Source organism: Chiloscyllium punctatum, chromosome 7 (genome assembly GCF_047496795.1).
Source record: "Chiloscyllium punctatum isolate Juve2018m chromosome 7, sChiPun1.3, whole genome shotgun sequence".
NCBI classification, from domain to species: domain Eukaryota; kingdom Metazoa; phylum Chordata; class Chondrichthyes; order Orectolobiformes; family Hemiscylliidae; genus Chiloscyllium; species Chiloscyllium punctatum.
In genome coordinates, this window is record NC_092745.1 from 36060984 (window position 1) to 36084580 (window position 23597).

Here is a 23597-nt window from a genome sequence, read left to right on the forward strand (position 1 = left end):
ATGGTGAGGGACGTTATAATGAGGGGAAAGCATTCAGTGGAACTGAGGAGCAGGAAAGGATCTAAAACTGTAATAGATGTTGGATACAGGCCCCCTGGCAGCAGCTCTGAGGTGCTGGATTATATAAATGCAGGAATTAGACAAGTGTGTAGCAAAGCCAGTGCATTATTAATGGGGAAGTTTAACTTTAACTTAGATTGGGAGATAGACAAGTACTCTGTCAGAAAGGTAGTGAATTTCTGGAGTGTATCCGGAATAGTTCCAACAGCAATTGGTTCTGGATGTAACAAGGGGACAAGCAATATTGAAATTAGCAATGAATAATGAGCCAGATTTAGTTATGAAACCTTTGTGCATGAACATTTATCAAATAGTGATCATAACACGATTGAGTTAAACATCACATTTGAAAGTGAAAAGCATGAATCACCTGCTTGAGTTTGAGATTAAGGTAAGGGCCGACTTTTCCGAGATGAGACAGAGACTGTCCACAGTAAACTGGGAAAATCTGCTCATGGGTAAAACAACTGAAGAACAGTGGGGAATGTTGAAAGAAACATTCACCACAAAACAAAACCAGTTGATACCTGAGAGGGAAAATCTCCACTTCTTCGAACAAATAACAATGGACAATTAAAGAGATAAGGAAAAGAATAAAACTAAAAAAAACTTACAAAAAGCAAATAAAATGACAGATTCTGCTGAATGGGAAAGATACAAAGGGTCACAAAGCAGCTTCGAAGAGCTACCAAAAGGGCTTCTGAAAGGAAACATGTAAGGGATAACAAAATCAATAAGGAGAAATGTTACAGTTCCATAAAAGGGAAGCTGGGAGGTCAGGAGCAATGTTAACGATTAAAAGTGGGGGATATTGTCAGTGACAATGGGGAAATGACAGCCATGTTAAATAAATACTTTACCTCAAGATTTGCAGGATAAAAGAAGGAGGACTTGCTTGTAGTCCCAAAGGAATTAACAGAGGATCACGGACAGCAACTGAATAAAATTAATGTCAGTAAAACATCTGTAATGAGGAAAATAATGGAACTAAAGAGTGACAAATCCTCAGGACCTGACAGTTTCCATCTGGGAGTGATAAAGGTAGTAACAGACCACATTTAGACACCCTGACTATAATCTTTCAGAGTTCCCTGGATACATCAGTCTTACCTCTGGATTGGAAAATTGCAAATGTCACTTCACCTTTAACAAGGATATGAGAGAAAATCCAGGGAATTACAGATCACTAAGCCAATATTTGTGGTGTGGAAATTGTTGGAGTCTATTATCAAGGATGAGGGTAACTGAAGACCTTGAAAATGGTCAGTTAATCAGGTAGAGTCAGCATGGATTCATGAGAAGTTGGTTATGGTGAAAAACCTCACTGAACTTTGTTGAAGAGAAGATGAAATTCCTGGACACTGTAATGTCTATGGATGTTGTTTATATAGACATCCAGAAGGCATTTGATAAAGTCCCATGTAAGAAACTGTTAACTCAGGGAGACATCTGCAGAATTGAGGCTAAAATACTGACACACTTGGAAATTGGTTGAGTGACAGGTGACTGAAAATAGGGATAATGAGTAAGTGCTGAAATTGGCAGGATGTGACCAGTGGTGTCCAATAGGAATGTGTGCTCACACCTCAATTAGTTACATTAGTTATGAATGACTTGGATAATGGCATAGAAAGTCAGATATTCTACTTTGCTCATGACACAAAGTTAGGCAGCATTGTAGATAGTGTTGATAGACTCATAGCGTCATACAGCATTCATCCAGGGCAGTCTTTAACAGTGTCTAATTTGTCTTTGATTTACAACTCCTTCACCTCCATCTCTCCCTCTCACTGTCTCTCCCCACTCACTTCCCTACCTCAGCTGGATAGATCTCACTCTGAGTTCCATCCCTCTTTCTCTCTCCATGCTCCATCCCCCCCTCTCTCAGTGCTCCATATCTCTCTCTCTCTCTCTCTCTCTCTCTAAGCCCCACCTCTCCCTCCATTTGAGCTGCTGGGAGTCTGATCTGAGCCAGTTCCAATGAATCCCATGAAGAATAATGATGGGATATTTTGAGTGTGAGTTTGATGATGGAAATGTGAACCATTGCAGCAAAGACATTACAGATGGTTTGTACAGACAACAAAGCCCAAACCAGAGCATTGTGTCAATCAACACAGAACCAATGAAAGCTTCAATAAGAACAGTTAATCATGAGATTCGCAGAGATGTGTCATTATTCTAGTTACAAATTACTCTTTCCCAGTGAAGGGGTCCATCCTGCTGAATATTAGGTACAGCTGGGCTTTGGAGAAATGTTGGCAGATGGAGTGTATTGTGGGGGAGTGTGACCTTGTTCTCTTTCACAATAATCATTCAAATGTGACTGGACCGCCCTTAAGTACAAATTACAAAATTCATCATTGGGTGTCATCCATGAGGTGTGACAATTACAGAACTCACTTCGTTCTAGCGATCAGTGAGTTCTTGTCAATATCTTTTTAACAACTCAATTTTAGGTAAGAATGATACACTACCTACCCTGTCTGTGCAATCTTCTTGTCCGGGAATAGGGAATGAATTTGTGACTATATACATTTTCCTAGAGTCTACACAGAATCAAATTGAACAGTTTGGTTCAGGAGCCAATACTGCAAGAGAACTCGAATTACTCTGACTTGGTTCAATCAACTGATTCTCCAACATGGAAGCCCTCTGTTACATTAGCCTGTTTCTGTTCGTGTTTGTTTTATTGTGTCTGAATTATCAAATCCATTTCATACTTGAATCATGTGGTCCATTGAAATGTTTCAATAAAAGTCCACAAGATAACGGAGCAGAATTGGGCCATTTGGCACATCAAGTCTGATCCACTGTTCATTTACAGTTGACAATGTTTCTCAACCCCAATCTCTTACCTTCTCCCTGTACATCTTGATCCCTTGACCAATCAAGAGCCAATCTATCTCTATCTTAATTCACTCAATGACCTGGCTTCCATGGCCCACTGTAGCAATCAGTTCCACAAGTTAACAACACTCTGGCTGAACAAATTCCTCTTCAACTCAGTTCGAAAGATCGTCTCTTCACTCTGAGGCTGTGCCCTTGGGTCTTCAACTCTCCTATTATTGGAAACATCTTCTCCACGTCCAGTCTATCCAGGACTCTCTGTATTCTGTAAACTTCAATGGCATTCCCTTCATCCTTCTAAACTCCATCAAGTACAGAACCAAAGTCCTCAATGACTCCTCATACAAACATCTTTGTATTTTCTGAGCAATATCACTAAATCTACCTGTTGATCTTTCTCCAAATACAAAAGTACAGTGTCTGAATTCTCTAATACCTCTGAATTTGTTCACCTAATAACAGGAAGTTCACTTTGGGAATTGTCCAGTTATTTTTCGATCTTAAACATTTTCTCATCCCCTCCTTGATTTTACTCACTACTTGACAAACCTGTACATGTCAGGATGGTTCCTCAAAACTTGGGAGAGGAATTAAGGATGCTGGTTTTGTGTTGAGGTTTACCTAAAACTTGACAAGTAGGACACATTTTATAAAACTGAACCACATCTTTATCCAATTGTGGCTCAGTAAAATACCTGTTTCTGGATGCCTGTGTTTTCCAAATCCCCATGTGACCTGCCATGGAAGTCTCATGTACTCCTTGCACTACGATAGCTGGGTGGGACCACTAGCCGATGTCTAACCAACCATTCTTCATCTGTTGGTCTGTGAGGGGGTCTCCAATTCCTCATCAGCATTCCATTCTGAAGATGATAGCACTCTGCAATTCCTTCAGCCTTGATTTCAGTATTAACTGACTATGTTTATTTATTTCATTCACGTTCTGCTTTTTGGATCTACTGTAATTAGTGACATCATACCAAATACTCCACCTGGAATATCGTCACCCTTTCGGATAGTTTCAGCGATCCTTTCACTTGCTGTGGTGTCACATCACCCCTTATTGATGGATTTTGTTTAACCATTGCCCTGGTTACCTCACACGAAGGAGAAAGACCAGGAACCTGTCCCTGTCATTGTTCTGTTTCTTGGACTTCCTTTGGACATTCTGTAATTATCGGGGAAGCTACTGCCTTTAGTCCTGACAAATCATTCGCCAGAAGGAAGTCGATTCCCTCAACAGGGAATGTTTTACCCACTCTGGCAATTACTTCTCCTGATAACAAATCACGTTCCAGATGCACTTTATACAATCGAAGTGGAATATATTCTCCACCAATCCCATTGATTAATACCTTAGCTCCCATCAAGCTTCTGGAAGGAAAATCAATTCTTTCTCCAGTCAAAGTGATTTTGTTGCCCCTGTATTTCTCAGTTTGGTTCTGGGTTTAGCTGAAGGAAAAGTGGTCACCGTTCCTTTTGATAAAAATCCTGTCCCCCTCTCATCTACCTTCCAACTTCCTTCACTAATGACAGAATTCACCTCCAGCCTTTTTGTTATAGTTACAGCTACAACCTGCTCCGTGGGATTATCTGTTTGTGTTCCCTTCTCTGACTCATTTTTACTAACTCCTATAAATCCCATGGGTCTATCTCACAACTTCCAACATTCCAAACACACATGGTCCACCTTATTCCCAGAGAAACATTTCAGCTTCTGATCATCACTTCCACCCTCAGCAATTTCCTTCTTAATTTGAGGAGGAGTTCTTGGCCTGGTCCCTCCTGTCCATTCTCTCCCCTGGCTCCCTGCCTTCCTCACACTCTCCCAATTTTAATTTTTCTCCCATTTCTGGAGCTGACTGAGAAAGCTTTCTGGATCAGTTATCATTGTATCTGCTTGTCTTGCGGTTGGCCTTTGGTCTTCTACAAGAATTTTGATTCTGGAAGAAAAATAAGTCATAAATTCTTCTCAAAGAATAATTTCTCTGAGAGTATTGTTAAGTATTCTCAGCCTTTAACGCTCTTATCCACCTGTCAACAGTATTTTGTTAATCCCTCCCAAACTCAGTAGAAGTTTATCCAGGCTGTTTCCGTACATTCTGTCACCTCTGTCTGTATGTTTCTGGAACCGACTCATATGTATTTAGAATAGCTCTTTTCCTCTCCTCTTGATCGTGAGAATGCTCCTTAGACAGGGATGTAGAAATCTCTTGTGCCTTCCTAGTTTTGCAGATGTTGATAAGAGCATGGGCAAGCTCCAGTCTGCTTTTGGCCACTTCACTTATGTTGCTATCTTCTCAAACAACGTGGGAAATGCTTCCATTTCCTTCTCTTTAAATGTTATCACAGGCTTCACTGTCTTCAACATAAAGTCATAGTTATGGAGTGGTATAGCACAGAAACAAGCCCTTCAGCCCACCATGTCTGTGCTGACCAACAAACACCAAACTGCACTAATCCCATGAACCTGCACTTGTCCCATAGCCGACATGCCCTGGCATTTTAAGTGCTTGTTCGGATGCTTCTTAAATATTATGAGAATACCTGCCTTCACCATCCTCTCAGGCAGCCTGTCCCATCTTTGTATCGCCTGGGTGAAAAAAACATTTGCTCAGATCCTTTCCAAACCACTTAATCTTCATCTTAATCTTATGCCTTCTGGTCTTAGACACATCTTCCACAGGGTAAAGATTCTCATGATCTACTTTGTCTCTGCCTTTCATAATTTTGTGTTCCTCAATCAGGTGTACCCCTAAGGCTCCTCTGCTCCAGGGAAAACAAACCCAGCCTGTCTGGTCTTTCCTCATAACTGAGACTTTCCATCCTAGGCAACATCCTAGTGTATCTTCTCTGCACCCTCTTCAGTGCAATCATGTCCTTCTGATAGTGTGGTGACCAGATCTGCACACAGTATTCCAGCTGTGGACTAATCAGGGCTCTGTAAAGTAGCAACAAACTTTCTTGTTCCTATCTTCTGCACCCTGGCTGATGAAGTCACGCATCCTTCTTCCCCACCCTGTCTGTCTGTGCTGACACCTTCAGGAGTCTATGGATTTGTACACCCAGGTCTCTTTGTTACTCAGCACTCCCGATGGACCTACCACTCATTGTGTGTATCCTTCCCTTATTAGACCTCCCAAAGTGCAATACCTCGCACTTATCAGGATTAAATTCTATCTTCCATTGCTCTGTTCAGTTTACCAGCTGATCAATATCAGTCTGAAGCCTGAAACCTTCCTCCTCACTATTATCAACATCTGCAAATTTACAAATTATACCGTGTACAATCACATCCAATTGTTAATGCATACAGCAAACAGCAAGGGCCCGAGTGTTGTTTCCTGCGGTGCAACACTGGTCCCAGGCTTGAAATCTTCCACCATCCCTCTTTGCCTCTTATTTGGAAGCTGGTTTTGGATCCTAACCTGCCTTGGATTCAAATGGGCTCTTAGACTTTGGGCCAGCCTTCCATATGGGACCGTGTCACTGAAGTCCATATAAAACACATCAAATTCACAATCTCATCAATATGATTATTCACCTTTTCAAAACACTCAATTAAATTATTCAGACAGGATTGCCCTCTAAAAAATCTGTGCTGGCATCTCTGGCTTTATAAGTGTTGATTAATTCTGTTCGTCAGAATTGTTTCCAATAATTTCCCTCACACTGGTGTCAGATTAATTGGTTTTTAATTTCCTGGCCTATCCCTGTCACTCTTCTTGAGCAAATCAGAGCACGTCAGCAATCCTCCAGTTACCTGGCACTTCACCTGTGGTTAGTGAAGTTTGAATATCTCCTTCAGGGTTCCAGCAATCACCTCCCTTGTCACCCATAGCAGCCTGCGATACATTTCATTAGGCCCTGGGGATTTATGCAACTTTATGCCTTCTACAACATCCAATAGTTCCTTCTTACCAATAATAACATTAACTAGAACGTCATTATCAGAAGTAAAATCTCCATTTACAATGTCTTTCTCCTTTGTGAATGCAGATGAATAAATTTCATTTAAGACCTCATCTACATACACACAAAGATTGTCCCTCTGGTCACGATTAGATTTCACTATTTCCCTGGTCATCCTCTTGCCCTAAACATCCATATAAAATGTTTTGGGATTCTGCTTGATCCTATCTCACAAAGATATTTCATGGTCCCTCTTTACCCTCCTAATTTCCTTTTTAAGCACCCACCCAGTACATTATACTTCTGAAGGGTCTCCCCTGCTTTTAATTCTTTTTATGTGACATATGCTTCTTTCTTTTTCTTCATCAAACTCTCACTATCCTTTCACATCCAGGGCTCCCTGAGCTTGCTGTCCCTGCCCTTCACACTTCGGGGTTCACGCTGTTCCTGAATTCTCACGATACCACTTTTAAAAGATGCCCACTTTCCAAATATAGACTGACCTGCAAGTAACTGCTCCCAGTCTATGTTTGCCAGATCCTGTCGAATGACATTGAAATTGGCCTTCCCCAAATTAAGACACAAATTGTGCACTGTCTTTATCCCTTTCCATAATGACTTTAAAATTTACAGAGTTGTGGTCACTGTGCTCACCCATTGACACTTCAACCACTTGACCGGAATCGTTCCCAAGCTCTGCCCCATCTCTACTGAGACTATCTACGAACTGGTACAAAAAGATCTCCTGGATGGATTTCAAAATTTCCGTCCTGTCTGATCCTTTCACACAAAGGCAATCGCATTTCACACAAAGATAATCCTAGTTAATGTTCACATCGTTGATATTCCCTCCTAACATAACCCTATTCCTCCAACATCTCTCTGTGATTTGCTGACATATCTACTCTTCTATCTCCCTCTGAGTATTGGGAGGCCTGCAGTATAATCCCAGTGAAGTGATGGCACCTATTTTATTTCTTAGATCAACCCAGATGGCCTCATTTGAAGACAATTCTAAGACATCCTCCCTCATGACTGCAGTGATGGTTTCCTTTGTGAATAATGCAATGCCCCCTGTTGCAGCTTTCTCAGTTTTTCTCCATTTAAATAATATTCTGTTGTTTTGTTCTCCCTTCCAAAAGATACAACTTCACATTTTCCCACATTAACTTCATCTGCCAACCCTTCCTCACTGATCTAACCAATAAATATTAGCCTGAGAGACCACTTCCAATAACTTAGAAGTCTCCTGTCAGCCAAAGCAACTGTTGATGAAGAGATCCAACATCACCTCCAATGTCTTAGCACAGTCTTCAGCTCCTTGAGCAAAAGGGTGTACAAAGACAAAAGCATCAGATCCAAGACCAGGCTCATGGTTTACAGAGCTGTGGGGGTTCCCAGCCTCCAATATGGCTCTGAGACATGGACTGTCAGAGCAAACACCTCAAGGCACTGGAGTATGATCACCAATGCTGCCTGCTCAAGATCATGTGAATCAGCAGGAAAGACAGACACACTAACACCAGTTAGTGCTCAAACAGGCTAATATCCCCAGCATCGAGGCACTGACCATTCCTGATTGACCACGATGGGCTGGGCACATCGTCTGCATGACCGACACAAGACTCCTTAAGCAGGTGCTCTACTCCCAGCTTCGACACAGCAGGCAAGCCCCAGGTGAACAGCGGAAGTGGTTCAGGGATATACCCTCAAGGCCTCATTGGCAAAGTGCTGCATTCCCCAGGCACCTGGGATTCACTAGCCCAAAACTGTCTAACGTGGAGGAGAAGCATCCAGGAAGGCATCGGGCATCCCGAGACTTGCCACCGGGAAAAAAATGGAAGCCAGGCTAAAACAACAGAAAGGACACACTACCACACCAATGTCCCATCCATCCCTTCCCTTGACCACCACCTGTCCCAAGTGTAACAGAGCCTGTGGTAGCCACATCAGTCTGTGCAGCCACCTACAGACTCATTCTGAGGGTGGAAGAGAGTCATCCTTGTCTGCGAGAGACCATGGCCAATGTTGATGTGTTGTGTGTGTGCATGCGCGTGTGTGTGTGTGTGTATGTGTGTTGAATCTAGGTGGGGCCAGGATTCAGACTTGGGAAAATCATCTAAAGTATTGGAATTTGAGTTCAGAACACATCCCACAGATCTCTGGAACAAGAGGAGGCCATTCAGGACGTTCTCTAGGAAAGCGTCGTTTGAAACAAGAATAATGACACATCTCTGAGAATCATATTAATAATCATTTTTACTGAAGCTTTCATGAGTTCTGTGTTGATTGACACAATGTTCTGGTTTGGGCTTTGCTGTCTGTACAAACCGTCTGTAATGTCTTTGCTGCAATAGTTCACATTTACATCAACACACTTACATTCCAAATATCCCGTCATTATTCTTCATGGGACTCACTGAATTGGCTCAGATCAGACTCCCAGCAGCTCAAATGGAGGGAGGGCTGGAGCTCAGAGACAGAGAGAGACAGACAGAGAGAGAGAGAGAGAGAGTGAGAGAGAGTGAGAGAGAGTGAGAGAAAAAGAGAGAGAGAGATGGAACTCAGAAGAGAATGCTTTGACTGGAGACTGCAATGGATGCACGGTGTTCTAGATGGAGACTGCAATGGATGAATGGTGCTCTGGATGGAGACTGTACTGGATGAATGGTGCTCTAGATGGAGACTGTACTGGATGAATGGTGCTCTAGATGGAGACTGTACTGGATGAATGGTGCTCAGGATGCAGACTGCACTGGATGAATAGTGCTCTGGATGGAGACTGTACTGGATGAATGGTGCTCTGGATGGAGACTGCACTGGATGAATGGTGCTCTGGATGGAGACTGCACTGGATGAATGGTGCTCTGGATGGAGACTGCACTGGATGAATGGTGCTCTGGATGGAGACTGTACTGGATGAATGGTGCTCTGGATGGAGACTGCACTGGATGAATGGTGCTCTGGATGGAGACTGCACTGGATGAATGGTGCTCTGGATGGAGACTGTACTGGATGAATGGTGCTCTGGATGGAGACTGCACTGGATGAATGGTGCTCTGGATGGAGACTGCACTGGATGAATGGTGCTCTGGATGGAGACTGCACTGGATGAATGGTGCTCTGGATGGAGACTGCACTGGATGAGAGAATCCTTGATTGCAATCACAGGACCCTGGCTGATTCTTTCCCCACAGCAAGTCAAATGTCATCATTGGACTCGATATTGGACAGAAACAGGTCCACTCTGGATCTTAGGAGACCTCGGGTCAGGTTTTAGTAGTGAGTGTGAATGCTGGATCAGAGGGGGAGTTTCCTCCAGAACCAGGAAAAGGTAACAATGAGAATCCAAGCAGACAAACTCTTGTAGGGGAGGGAGGGAGGGGTTGTCGGCGCTGGGCACAGTGAACCAGCTCATGGTGTCCAAGAGACTGAGTGGGCAGTTCCTGGTTAGAAACTGAAGCTTCTGCAGCTCCTCCTGGCTTCCAGCTCCATCATTAAATCCAGAGCAGTTTCAACATTTCTCAACACACAATGACACCATCATTAGAACAAAAGGAATAGGGACTCTCTCTCTCTCTCTCTCTCTGTCTTGGTGCTGACTTCTACCTCTGAAGGGGTTCTCTGGGAGCCAGTGTTTCATCGAAGGGATTGGGTCTCATTATGTTTTTGATGCTGTATGGTTTATGAGTGTGGTGGGGGAGGGGATACAGGCTCCGTTCTATGATGTCAGGCAGTGATGGCTGTCCCAGTGGGTCAGACTGTGATGCTGTTTTTTGCTGGCACTGACACTATGATATCGATTGCAATGTCACTCAATGTGACAGGAGGTTACATGGCTTGATCAGTGGTGGGGAAGGAGCACAGTGAACAAGGAGCTGCAATCATGAGTCACTGCTGAAACCCTTCATACAGCCCTCACCGTCTGGAAACTTCTTCACCAAAGATTCTTTCAACTCCTTCATGCCAGCCCTGGAGCTGAAAAGGGAGAAAGAGAAAGACATCTTTTCGAGAGGCTCCTGGACACAATTCCCCACTAATTACACTCCATCCGTCCACATTGAACTCATTGTCGAAGCTGCAGCCCAGCTCCTATTCCTATCGGAATGTTACAGTCAAGGAGACAGAGAAGGCTCCAGCAAAGGAGGAGGCTGTTCAGCCCCTTGTGTCAGTGCTAGCTGTTTACTAATTTATTCACAATGAACCTCTCCATTGAATGTCTCTTGTTGGGAAGTGATTGAATCTGTTTTTAAGAGAGAATGTCTGACAAATATGAACTGATTCAAGAAAGTCAGCATGGATTTTGTCAGGGTTAAACACCTTGAACTAACTTGGTTACATTTTATTAAAGAGGTTACTAATGTGTGAGATAATGGAATGTCGATGGGTGTTGTTGATATGAATTTCCAGAAGGCATTCAAGAAAGTTGCACACAAAAGTTATAATCATATAATGAGAACAACAAGATGGCAGAATAATTAAATACATATTCAGGATTTTTGTACACAAAGGAAGACTCTAAAACATCCCCAAATTGTTGGGTTCACAGAGTCTAGAGTGAGGGAGGAACTGGAGAAAATCATTTATTAAAGGGAAATTGTTTTGGGAAAATTGATGGGATTAAAGTTTGATAATCGACATACTAAGTATTCAGGAAATGGCTCAAAAATTTTGGAAACATTGGTGGTCATCTTCGAAGATTGTATTGATTCTGGAACAGTTCCTTGATATTGGAGAGTTGCTGATGTAACCTTACTCTTAAAATGGGAGGGAGTGAGAAAACAGGGAATTTTTGATCAGTCAGCCTAATGGTGGTATTGCGGAAAATTCTTGAGTCCGTTGTAAAAAATGTAACAGCTGAACACATGGAAAACAGTGACAGGATTGGACACAGTCAGCATGGATTGTGGGAAGGGAAATCATACTGAACAATCAACTGGAATTGTTTGAGGATGTAAGGAGTGGATTTAATAAGGGGGAGCTAGTGAATGTTTGTTTTTCTTTATTCATTCATGGGATGAGGGCATCACTGGATAGCCAGCATTTATTGCCCTTCTCTAATTAGTTAAAAGTCAACCACATTGTTGTGGGTCTGGAGCCACAGGTCGTCCAGACCAGGTACAGATAGCAAATTCCTTCCCTAAAGGACATCAGTGAACCAGATGGTTTTTTTCCAACAATCAACGGTGGATGCATGGTCATTATTAGCTTCTTAATTCTGGATTAATGTGCTTCATTTGCACTTTCAAGAGACTTCTGATAATCCCACAAAAGAGCATTGCATATAAAATTAAAGCTCATAGGATTGGGGGCAGTGTACTGACATGGATAGAGAACTGATTGCAGACAGGAAACAAAGTCATAGAGTCATTGAGTCCTCCAGCACAGAGACAGGCCCTTCGGCCTAAACTGGCCCACTCCGACCACAATGTCTGACCACGCTAACCCAATTTCCATACACTTGGCCCATGTCCTTCTGAATCTTTCCTATTCATGTATTTGGCTAAATGCCTTTGAAATGTTGTCAATGTACCCAGTGCAACCACTTCTGCTGGTAGCTCATTCCATATGCGGACCATCATTTGCGTAAAAAAGTGGCCCTCAGGTTCCCTTTTATTCCTTACTGTCTAACCTTAAACTGATGTCCTCTCGTCCTCTATTCACAAACCCTGGGAAAAAGATTGAGTTCATTCACCCTATCCATGCCTCTCATGATCTTACACACTGCTTTAAGACTCCCCCCTCAGTCTTCTATGCTCCAAAGAAATAAATTCCTAGCTTGACCACCCTCTCTCTATAACTCAGACCCTTGAGTTCTGGCAACATCCTCATAAATTTCACTTGCACTTTTTCCGTTTAATAATATCCTTCCTATAACAAGGTGTCCAAAACTGAACACAATAATCCAAGTGTGGCCTCACCAACATCCTGTATAACTGCAATATAACTTCCCAACTTCTACAGTCAATGCCCTGACTGATGAAGGTCAGTGTGCCAAAAGCCTTCCTCACTGCCCTGTCCAACAGTGACTCCACTTTCAGAGAATTGTGCACCTGAACTCCAAGGTCCCTCTGATCCACTACACTCCTTCACCATTCACCATGAAACTCCTACCTTGATTTGACTTTCCAAAATCCAAGACCTCACACTTGTCTATATTAAATTCCATTTGCCATTTCTCAGCCCACTTCCCCAGCTGATCAAAGTCCTGCTGCACTTTCTGATCACCTTCCTCACTGTCCACGATACCGCCTATTTTAGTGTCATTTGGAAATTTATGAATCATGCCTTGTACAGTCTCATCCAAATCATTAACATAGATGGAATTTTGAAATAAACGGGCTTTTTTCTGAAAGGGCTGGATGAGCTCAGGTCTGGACCACAGGCCTGGATACCAGCTACTCACATCATATGTTAATGATTTAGATAAGGGAATTAAGATTAATATCTCCAGTTTAGCAGATGACACAAAGCTGGTTGAGAGGGGGAGCTGTCAGGAGGATGCAGAGATGCTTCTGTGTGATTTGGATGGGTTGAGTAAGTCACAGATGAAATATAATGTGGATAAATGTGAAGTTACCCAGTTTAGTATCAAAAACAGGAAGGCAGATTATTATCCGGATGGGGATAGATTGGGAATGGGGAGATACAATAAGACCTGGGTGTCCTTATACACCAGTTGCTAAAAGTAAGCATTGCAGAAGCAGCAGTCGTGAAGAAGGCCAATGGTATTTAAGTCTTCATAGCGATAGGATTCAAGAACAGGGCCAGAGGTATCTTGCTGCAATGTTGCAGGGCTTCAGTGAGATCATACCTTGAGTATTCCATTAAAATTTGGCTCAGTGACAGGAGACAGAGCGAAGAGGCAGAAAGTTGTTTGCGTGACTGGATCCAGTGTGCAGTGGGATACCACAGGGATCAGTGCTGGGTCCCTTATTGTTTGTGACACTTAGAAACAATGTGGATGAGAATGTGATGGAGTGAGGGGTGGGGTTAGTGAATGATATCTAAGTTGGTATATGATATGAAGATTGGAGGATGGTTAACAGTGAGGAAGAAGGTGTGAGGTTACAGGAGGATGTAAATGGATTGTTCAGAGAGGCAGAGCAAAGGCAGATGGAATTTAACTCTGCTAAATGTGAGGTGAAGCACTGTGGAAGACACAGCAGGTTAACAGGGCAGGAATGAAAACATACAGGACACTTCCCTTTACCGTTTCAGGGGTGGGTGATAAAAACAGGGAGGTTATGTTGGAAATGTTCAGAACTTAGGGGAGGTGAGAGCTGAAGTACTGTGTGCAGTTCTGGTCACCACACGATAGGAAGGATGCGATTACACTGGATGGGGTGCAGATGAGATTAACCAGGAAGTTGCTTGGGGTGGAGCATTTCAATGATGAAGAGATGCTGGATAAGCTCAGGTTGTTCTCTTTGTAGCAGAGAAGGTTAAGGGGTCCCTGAGAGAGATGTATAAAGTTATGAGGGGAATTCACAGGATGGATTGAAAGTTCTCCTGAGGCAGAGAGATAATAATATGGTGGCACACATTCAAATGTGAAAGGCAGGAGCTTCAGAGGTGATTTGAGGAGCATATCTTTCACCCAGAAGATGGTGACAGTTGGAATACGTTGACTGGGAAGATAGTTTCGGTAGGAAACTTCATAATCTTTGGATGAACACTGAAATGTCATAGCATTCAAGACTATGGGCCTAATATTGGAAAGTGGGACTCATGCAGGTTTAATGTTGTTTGGCTGGCACAGGTTCAATGGGCTGAAGGGCCTCTTCTGTACTATGATTTTATGATTCGATTATGTGCAGTTTTGGTCCCCTTATCTGAGGAAGAATGATCTGGCTGTGGAGGGAGGGCAGGGAGGGGTTTGAGAACAAGGATGAGAATTTGAAAATCGAACTGTTGCTCAACCGGGAGCCAATGTAGGTCAGCGAGCATGGGTGATTAGGGTGGGGGATTGTGATGTGGGGCTTAGATCAGCCTCAAAGATGAGGTCAAGGTTGTAATGAGTCTGTTTGAGCAGCAGACAGTGCTCAGGGAGAGGGATGGAGTTTGTACCGGGAGCTGAAGAGGATGGCTTTAATCTTCCCAATGTGTTTCCCAGTGAGCCTGGCTCCTCAGTCCTGACTGCTCTGAGCTGCTGTGATTGTCACTGATTGGACACTTATTATTCGAGATTCTGACCACAGCAGAAAGCCCCAGTGTAAAAAATAACTGCAAAGACTGTCAGATCGCAAGTTTTAAACTTCACCAAAAGAGGAAGTGAAAGAAGGAGCTCGGAGCAGCTGGCTGTTTGTTACTGAGATGGGAGAAAACTGTGAACCATCTGCACTCCCTAGAATCTGACAGCACATAAGAAAATAAGGACTAGGATCCTGAGTATAATGATGGTAAAAGTGTCAGTCACTCTCTCACAAACACACACTCAGAGATCAAAAACAGAATCCAGCAGCAGCTCTGTCTCCAAGCTGTGAAGCCTACACAGAATGTTTTCCTCATTCAGTTTTTAACTGGCAGGATAGAACAAGCAGGGGAGGCAACACAGTGGTGTGTACATTCGGAAGGGAGTTGCCCTGGGAGTCCTCACCATTAACTATGGAACCCATGAAGCATCATGACAGTAGATCAAACATGGGGAAGGAAACCTCCCTCCCCTCCAACCTCAACTGAGCAGTCAGTCCTCCTCCATGTTGAACAACACTTGGAGGGAGCACTGAGGGAGGGAAGGATGCAGGATATACTCTGAGTAAGGGACTTCAAAGCCCACCATCAAGAGCTGCTCAAAAGCATCACTACTGAACAAGCAGGTCAAGTTCCAAGTGATTCCGCTGTGAGAATGGAGCTGGGGCAGGTGGCGTGGGAACCAACAAGAGGGAAAAACATACTCACTGTCACCCTCACCAATCTGCCTGCTGCTGGTGTATCTGTCCATGACCGTATCAGTAAGAGTGACCACAGCACAGTCCGTGTGGAGACAAAATCCCATCTTCACATTGAGATTACCTTATCTTTTGTTGGGCAAGAGATACAGGATGTCAGGAAGAACTTTGTTTTTAGCAGCAATTGGTAATGACTTGGAAATTAGTACCCTTTCAGGTGAGGCAGGTGAAGACACTCAGTTATTACAATGACAGATTGGATGGGCTCTTGATGGAAATAAACCTGCAAGGCTCTGGGGGCTGAGGAGGGGAGGGGGTGGTACTGACTGGATTGCCCCATGAAATGACAGCATTTCCCTGACAGGCTGAATGTTCTCCCCCTGTGCTGGAAATAGGTCTCACTCAATGAGGAGTTCACAATTGGAGAGTTTGCATGCAGTAAATACAGGACAAATTGTTTCTCCAGGCAGGAGGGTCAGTAACCAGAGGGCACACATTTCAGAAAGGGTCTGAAGGACAAGGGAGAAGATAGGAACATTTTTATCCAGCGAGTTCATGATGACGGTCTGCAAGGTGAGTGGAAGTGGATTCAACAGCAACTTTCAAAAGGGCATTTGGAGAAATAGCTGAAATGGAAACAATTGCAGGGTTATACAGAAAGGGCTGGGTAAATGGGACACATTGGACTCATTTGACTAACAGGCACATACGGCCCAGTGACCTCTGTCTGTGCTGTATAAGAGCTTACACACACTTAGTCTCACCTTTACACAAAGACTGGGAGAAACAGACAACCCAGTTTACAGAAAAGTGTTTTCTCAAGGAAAATTTACACAGTGTCCAAATGTGGCCTTACCAATGCCTTGTACAGCTGGAACATGATGTCCCAGCTCCTGAACTCCCTGCTTTGACCAGTGAAGGTGAGCGTGCCAAATACCTTCTTTATCACCCTGTCTACCTGTGGTCCCACTTCCAAGGAATTATGTACCTGTACCTCTCAGTCTGTCTGTTCAACAACACTCCCCATGGCTCTACCATTATTTGTGTAATTCCTGCCCTGGTATGTCTTACCAAAATGTAACTCCTTGCACTTTTCAAAATTCAACTCCATCTGGATTTGTTGACCCACTGGCCCAGTTGATCAAGATGACATTGCACTCTTGGATAACCTTCTTCCCTGTCCACGATGTCAACAATTTTAATGTCAGCCACAAATTTCCTGACCATTCCTGCTATGGGGCTTATGTCCGAAATGTCGATTCTCCTGTTCCTTGGATGCTGCCTGACCTACTGCGCTTTTCCAGCAACACATTTTCATTCCTGCTATTTTCTCAGCCAAATTGTTCATTTAAATGATGAACAACAGTGGATCCAGGTTCGGTTCTCGTGGCAGACGGCTGGTCATTGGCCTCCAGTCTGAAGAACAAGCCTCACTCACCAGCGTCTGCCTCCTACCATCAGGCCAATTTTATATCCAATTGGCGAGCTCTCCCTGTATCCTATGTGATATAATTTTACTAAGCCGTCTACTATGGGGAACCTTGTCTAAGGCCTTGCTAACGTCCATGTAGACAGAGTGTACTGCTCTACCTATCTACTTCTTCTTGATTACTTCTTCAAAAACTCAGTCAGCTGCTCATCTCAATTGGAAACTCCAGTGAATAGGAGGCCCATGTTTACTGGTCTCCTTTGGAGAGTCCAGTAGGAAGGAGGCCAATGTTTACTGCTTTTATGGCTTCAGTGGTAAAGAGGCCTATGTTTCGCCATCAAGCAGCTTTGTGAACTGAATTTCATGTTTACTGGACACTGTTGGAGTATCCAGTGTGTCATGGAGTTCATGGTTGGTGTGGGTCCAGTTTCTCTCTGTTGTAACTGTGTGATGCTCTGACCTTCATCCCAGTCAAAAAGCCTGACTCAAAGACTGATCATGGAAAGGGGCAGGAAAAGGAAGGGATTGGACACAATGGGTTAGTGGGTCAGAACCTGTCCTGTCCATCCAGCTCACACTGATGGCCTGAGGATCTCCTTTCTCTGCTGGGCCTTCATGAAATGAGCTTTGTGTCCAATCCAGTCCCCAGTGAGAATCGGTCAACAGCACAGAACTGCCCTTCATTTGACAAGAATCTGTCAGTCTTCCTGAGAGAGACCAAACCCCGGTCAATGTGAGAAATGGGGCCTTAATCCAGGAAAAGACATGCTTCTGGGGTCAAGGGTTAACATCCATTAGTGGGGCAGAGCAGAGGGAGATTTGTCCTGCATTCAATTGTCACCACCCGGGACACTGAGAAAGAGAGAGAAGCGAGACAGAGAGAGAGGTAGAAGATGTATGTGTGTGTGTGTAATTGAGGGATAGAGGGAGGAGCATCTGAGACAGTGTGAGATAAGTGAGGGGACCAAGAGAGAGATACAGGGAGGTAGAAGTAGTGAGATTGAGGGATAGACAGAGAGAATCAAGATGTGACTGAGAGGGATGGAGAGAGAGAAAGAGACAGGATGGGTGTGATACCAAGAATGAAAGGAATCAAGAGAGAGTTGGTCGGGTTGAGTGTGTGTGTGTCAGAGAGAGAGATGAGTATGGTTAGAGACAAAATGACAGAGAGGGAGGGAGAGAGACTGTAGATTGGGAATGCAGGCAGGGAGGGAGAGACAGAGAGAGGAATAGAGAGGGGCAATTAATATTTGGAGGTTTTCAATTGATGCGAGAGATTGAGTGAGTGACAGTGAGAGAGAAAGATGCAGAAGGAGAGATTATGAGACGGAGTGAGGAAGCGTGAGTGAGTTGGAGAGAGTGGCTATGAGACTGATTGAGAGAGAGAGAGAAAGAGGTGGACAGGTCCTGGTCACCACATTCTGGGAAGGATGTGATTGTACTTGAGAGGGTGCAGAGATTTACCAGCATGCTGCCTGGGATGGAGGGCCAGCTGTGAGGAAAGCTTGGAAAGGTTGGGATTGTTTTCTTTGGAGCAGTGAAGGTTGAGAGGGGACCTGATAGAGGGGTATAAGATTATTCAGGGCAGTGATAGGGTGAGCAGGAAGGCACTTTTTACAAGAGTCAAGGATTCAATAACCAGGGACAAACATTGAAGGTAACACAGACATGGCCACACAGAAACTGCTGCAGGAGTAGGCCATTCGGCCCTTTGAGCCTGCTCTGTCATTCAGTATGATCATGGCTGATCCTCCATCTCAAAGCCATATTCCTGCTTTCTCCTCATTTCCTTCATGCTGTTAAAATGTAAAACAATTATCTCTCTCTTTCTCTTGAATATATTCAGTTCCTTGTCCTCCACAGTTTGACTACTCTCTGAGTGAAGAAATGTTTCCTCATCTCAGTCTGAAATGGTCTACACTGTATCCCCCTGAGATTGTGACCCCTGCTTCCAGACTCCCCAACCAGGGGAAACCTCCTCCCTGCCCAGCCCTGTTAGAATGTGATATGTTTCAATCAGATCCTCTCTCATCCTTCTGAACTCGAGTGAGTCCAGGCCCAGTTGATTAGAGAGTGAGAAGTGTGTTGGGGAGAAATGTTTTTACCCAGAGGGTGGTGGGAGTCTGGAACTCACTGCCTGAAAGGCTCGTTGACTCACAAACTCTCGGGACATTGGAGCAGTGTTGAGATATTCACTTGTGTTGCTGCAGCCCCCACGGTAATGGGCCAAGAGCTGGCGGATGGGATTAGTGTCATCAGATCTTTGCTGACCAGTTTAGACACAATGGGCCAAATGGTCTCACTCAGTGCTGTTAACCTCAATGACTTTCTGAGACAGAGAGAGAGAATGGGAGTGAGAGAGAGAGAAAAGAGGTACTGACGTGGCTCTCCCTGCCTGATGCCATTTACATACTGAGGAACACCCAGTCAGACTCTCACAGGCTGCAGCTTTATAAAGCAGAGCCCAGTGAAGGGACAGTTTATCAGGAACCAGGCACAGGGACAGGAGCACACACCATGATTTCACACATCCAGCTGATCTGGCCCCTGGCATTCTGTGTCGCAGGTACAAATCTCTCTCCTTCCACCTTGAATCTTTCGCTGCTCTCCATTTCACTCCAATTCCACTGACTTGTGATTGAAGGGAAAATGCTGAAACCAGAGGAATGCTCAGTGTCTCCAACAATCTCTCATTTGACAGGCTCTTTCTGTGACAGCTCTGACTTCACTGTGTTTCTCTCTGACCCCTCAGGTATCAATGGGGACATCACCATGACCCAGTCTCCCCCGGTGCTGTCAGTGGGACTGGGCCAGACCGCAACCATCACCTGTAAGGCCAGTCAAAGCATTAGCAGCTACCTTGCTTGGTACCAGCAGCGAGAAGGTCAGAAACCCTCTCTCCTGATCTATGGTGCAACAACTCGATTCACAGGAGTCTCCGATCGATTCACCGGCAGTGGATCAGGGACCAGTTTCACCTTGACAATCAGCAACATTCAGAATGAGGATGTCGCTGACTATTACTGTATGCAGCATTACAGCTGGTCTTCACGGTGATACAACGCCGTACAAAAACCTCAACTCACACTCAACTCAACCTCCTATACTGACCCAATCTACAGTTATATAAAATATATAATGATGGACACACCATCCCACCACCTGAACTGACACAATCACATTTACATCTAAATGAAACTGAACAAACTAACCTATGCCAGAATTGTCACTGTCCACAACACACTCCAGTCCCTGTGGTGTCCACCACTCACTGAAGGCCTCATGTTTCCACCTACACTCCATGGCCACACTTGAAGAGCAGCTGCAAGATTGAACATCAAAAAATATATTTCGCAAACTGCCCAAGCCTAGCTGGACACAACCCAGAGATACAGACAGACAGAGAAAAAGCCATGAGTGAGGGAGAGAGAGAGGGGCAGGGAGAGGGTAAGAGTGAGTGAGAGACAGGATGAGGTTGAGAGTGACGGAGAGTAACAAAGAGCAGAAGTTTTTGTGCTGCCTCTGCACTGGGAGCTCTCAATGTGGCTTACGTTCGGTTCAGGAACCAAGCTCAGACTGAGTAAGTAAACCTCAATCCTCCGTTATTAACCCTGTCAATACTGAAACACAATTTCTAAAACACAAATGCTGAATTGTTGAAGGTGTTATTGAGCAGCTGCAGCGAATGAAATGGTTGATTGAGGAGCACTGTGTCTAACAGAGTGTCCAGCTGTACTTCTGTAGTTCCATTGCCCCCTTTAAACAGCAAGATATAAGTCAGTCAGTTTTACTCACCGTGTGGAGGAGCTCTGTCCATTTGCAGCCTGTGGTCCCATTCCTGCAGCATGGAGTGAAATCAGTGAGTAGCCTCCTGCCAGTCTCAGTGTGACAGACACGGGCAGAGTTTGATGTGAGCTCTGGCTCCCTGTCCCAGTCTCTGCTCTCACTGACCTCACAGCACAGTGAGACACTGAGCTCCCACCTCCCCCAGCCTTAACTCTGCTCAATCACACAATCACAGAATTGTTACAGTGTAAAAGGAGACCATTCCACCCGTCCTATCTGTACTGGCTCTCTGAATGAGTAATTGACTGAGTGTCATTCTCCTGTCTTCTCCCTGTCACCCTGCACATTGTTCCTTTTCAAATAACAGTATCACTCCCTTCGGAATGTTTCAATTGAAGCTGCCTCCACCACACTCTCGGGCAGTGCATTCCACACCTTAACCACTCACTGGCTGAACATGTTGTTCTCCATCTCACTTTTGTTACTTTTCCCAATTACTTTCAATTTGTGGTCTCTCAGTCTCAATCCTTTCTCAATTGGGAACATTTTCTCCTTATTTTTTCTGTCCAGGCCCCTCCTGGTTTTAATTCCTTCAACAAATCTCCTCTCAGCCTTCTCCAAAGAAGACAGTCCCAAATTCTCCAGTAGATCTTCATAACTGATGTTCCTCATCCCTGGAATGACCTTTGGGAATTTAATTTGCCACCTCTACGAAACATTCACAAGCTTCCTGAATTATTCACATTACCTATGTCCCTCATTATTTTATAAATTTCTCACCCTCCGATGTTGCAGGGAAAATTGCCCCAGTTTATTCATCCTCTCCCGATCGTTCAAATCTTCCAATTCCTAGCAAAATCTTTTTAAATCTTTTTCTGCACCTTTTAAAAGTTTAACAATATCTTTCCTATCGCAGGATGATCAGAATTGTTCACATTATTCCCAAAGTGGCCTCACTAATCTCCTGTACAGCTGCAACATGATGTCCCAACTCCGATACTCAATACAGTGACCAATAAAGGCAAACGTTTCCAACACCTTCTTTATCACCCTTTCTCCCTGTGATCCAGTTTTAAGGAATAATGCAGCTTACCTTCACCTTCACCTTCACCTTCACCTTCACCTTCACCTTCACCTTCACCTTCACCTTCACCTTCACGTCTCTTTTTTCAGCAACACTCCACAGGGCCCTACCATTAACTGTATAAAACCTGCCCTGGTTTGCCTTTCCAAAATGCAACATCTCACATTTAACTAAATTGAACTCCATTTGCCACACCTCAGCCCATTGCCCCAACTGATCAAGGTCCCACTGTCCCCTGAGATAAACTTCTTCACTATCCACTGTCCCACCAATTTTGGTGTCATTTACAAACTGATGTTAACTCCTATATTCATAGTGAAATCATTTTTTTTAAATGACCAAAAGCAGTGGACCCAGCACCATTCCTTGCGGCACACAGCTCTTCACAGATCTCCAGTCTGAAAATCAACCCTTTACCACCACACTCTCTCTCCTATCTTCAAGCTAATTTTTTTTTACCCAAATGGCTAGCTCCCCCTGGATCCCATGTGGTCTAACCTTACTAACCAGTCTATCACGTGGAACCTTGTGAAACAGTTTACTGAAGTCCGAACAGACACTGTCTACTGTTCTGCCTTCATCAATCTTCTTTGTCGCCTCCTCAATCAAATCAGGGAGACAAAATTTCCCATGCACAAAACCACATTGATTATCCAAATGGATGTAAATCCTGTCCCTCAGAATCCACTCCAATATCTTACCTAGCACTGACATCAGACTCATTGGTCTATAGTTCCCTAGCTTTTCCTTATAGCCTTTCTGAAATAATGATACAACATTAGCCATCCTCTCTGCTCCTCCAACACCTTACCTATAGCTGAAATGATAAACATATCTCAGCAAGGGGGCCCAGAAATCTCTTCCCTAGTTTCCCACAATGTTCTCGGACACACCTGATCAGGTACGAGGGATTATATCCTTTATATCTTTTAAGACCTTTCGCATCTCCTCAGTTGTATTGTGGACTTTTTCAATACGTCACTATTTTTCCAAATTCCCTCACTTTCATGTCCGTCTTCCCAATAAATACTGACCTGAAATATTTGCTTAGGATCTCACCCATCTCCTGTGTCTTACCAAAATACAGCACTCACATTTATCTGAATTAAACTCCATCTGCCATTCCTCAGCCCACTGGCCCAGTTGGTCAAGAGCCCATTGTACTCTTAGACAGCCTTCTTCGCTGTCCACAATGCCATCTGAAAATTCACCTGAACACACTCTCACAACTCTGGCCCCTCTCTGCCTGTTACACTGCTACTATCCTAATCTATATTCAGAAATTAAAGACCCAGTCCCCCATTTATAACGATTCTGTCATATTTGCAGGACTCTGTAAATTCCTTGCATTTGTATTCCTCCACATTCTTTCCACTGGGTGGTGAATTATTGTCTACACTGAGGATTCCGTGGACTTTGGTGTTTCATTCTGATATTCCCCACTGGCTCCCATAGCCCAGCTCATCCCAAAGGAGCTCAGTCACAGCTCTGTTCAGGAGCAACGCTGTCTGGTCTGGCCAATTCTCATCTCCCCCAGACCCACTCTCAATGTCCCAAGAACCTAAAGCCTCCCTCCTGGACCCGC

The 23597-nt window shown here is 44.1% G+C and overlaps 1 gene segment (V, D, J or C); it reads right to left on the reverse strand.

Annotated features, from left to right (window-relative positions):
- Positions 1 to 21014, reverse strand: part of LOC140479444 (immunoglobulin kappa constant-like) — a 42227-nt gene extending 21213 nt beyond the window's left edge. Inside the window, exon 1 of the C gene segment in view lies at positions 20938 to 21014.
- Positions 21015 to 23597: the final 2583 nt, after the last annotated feature.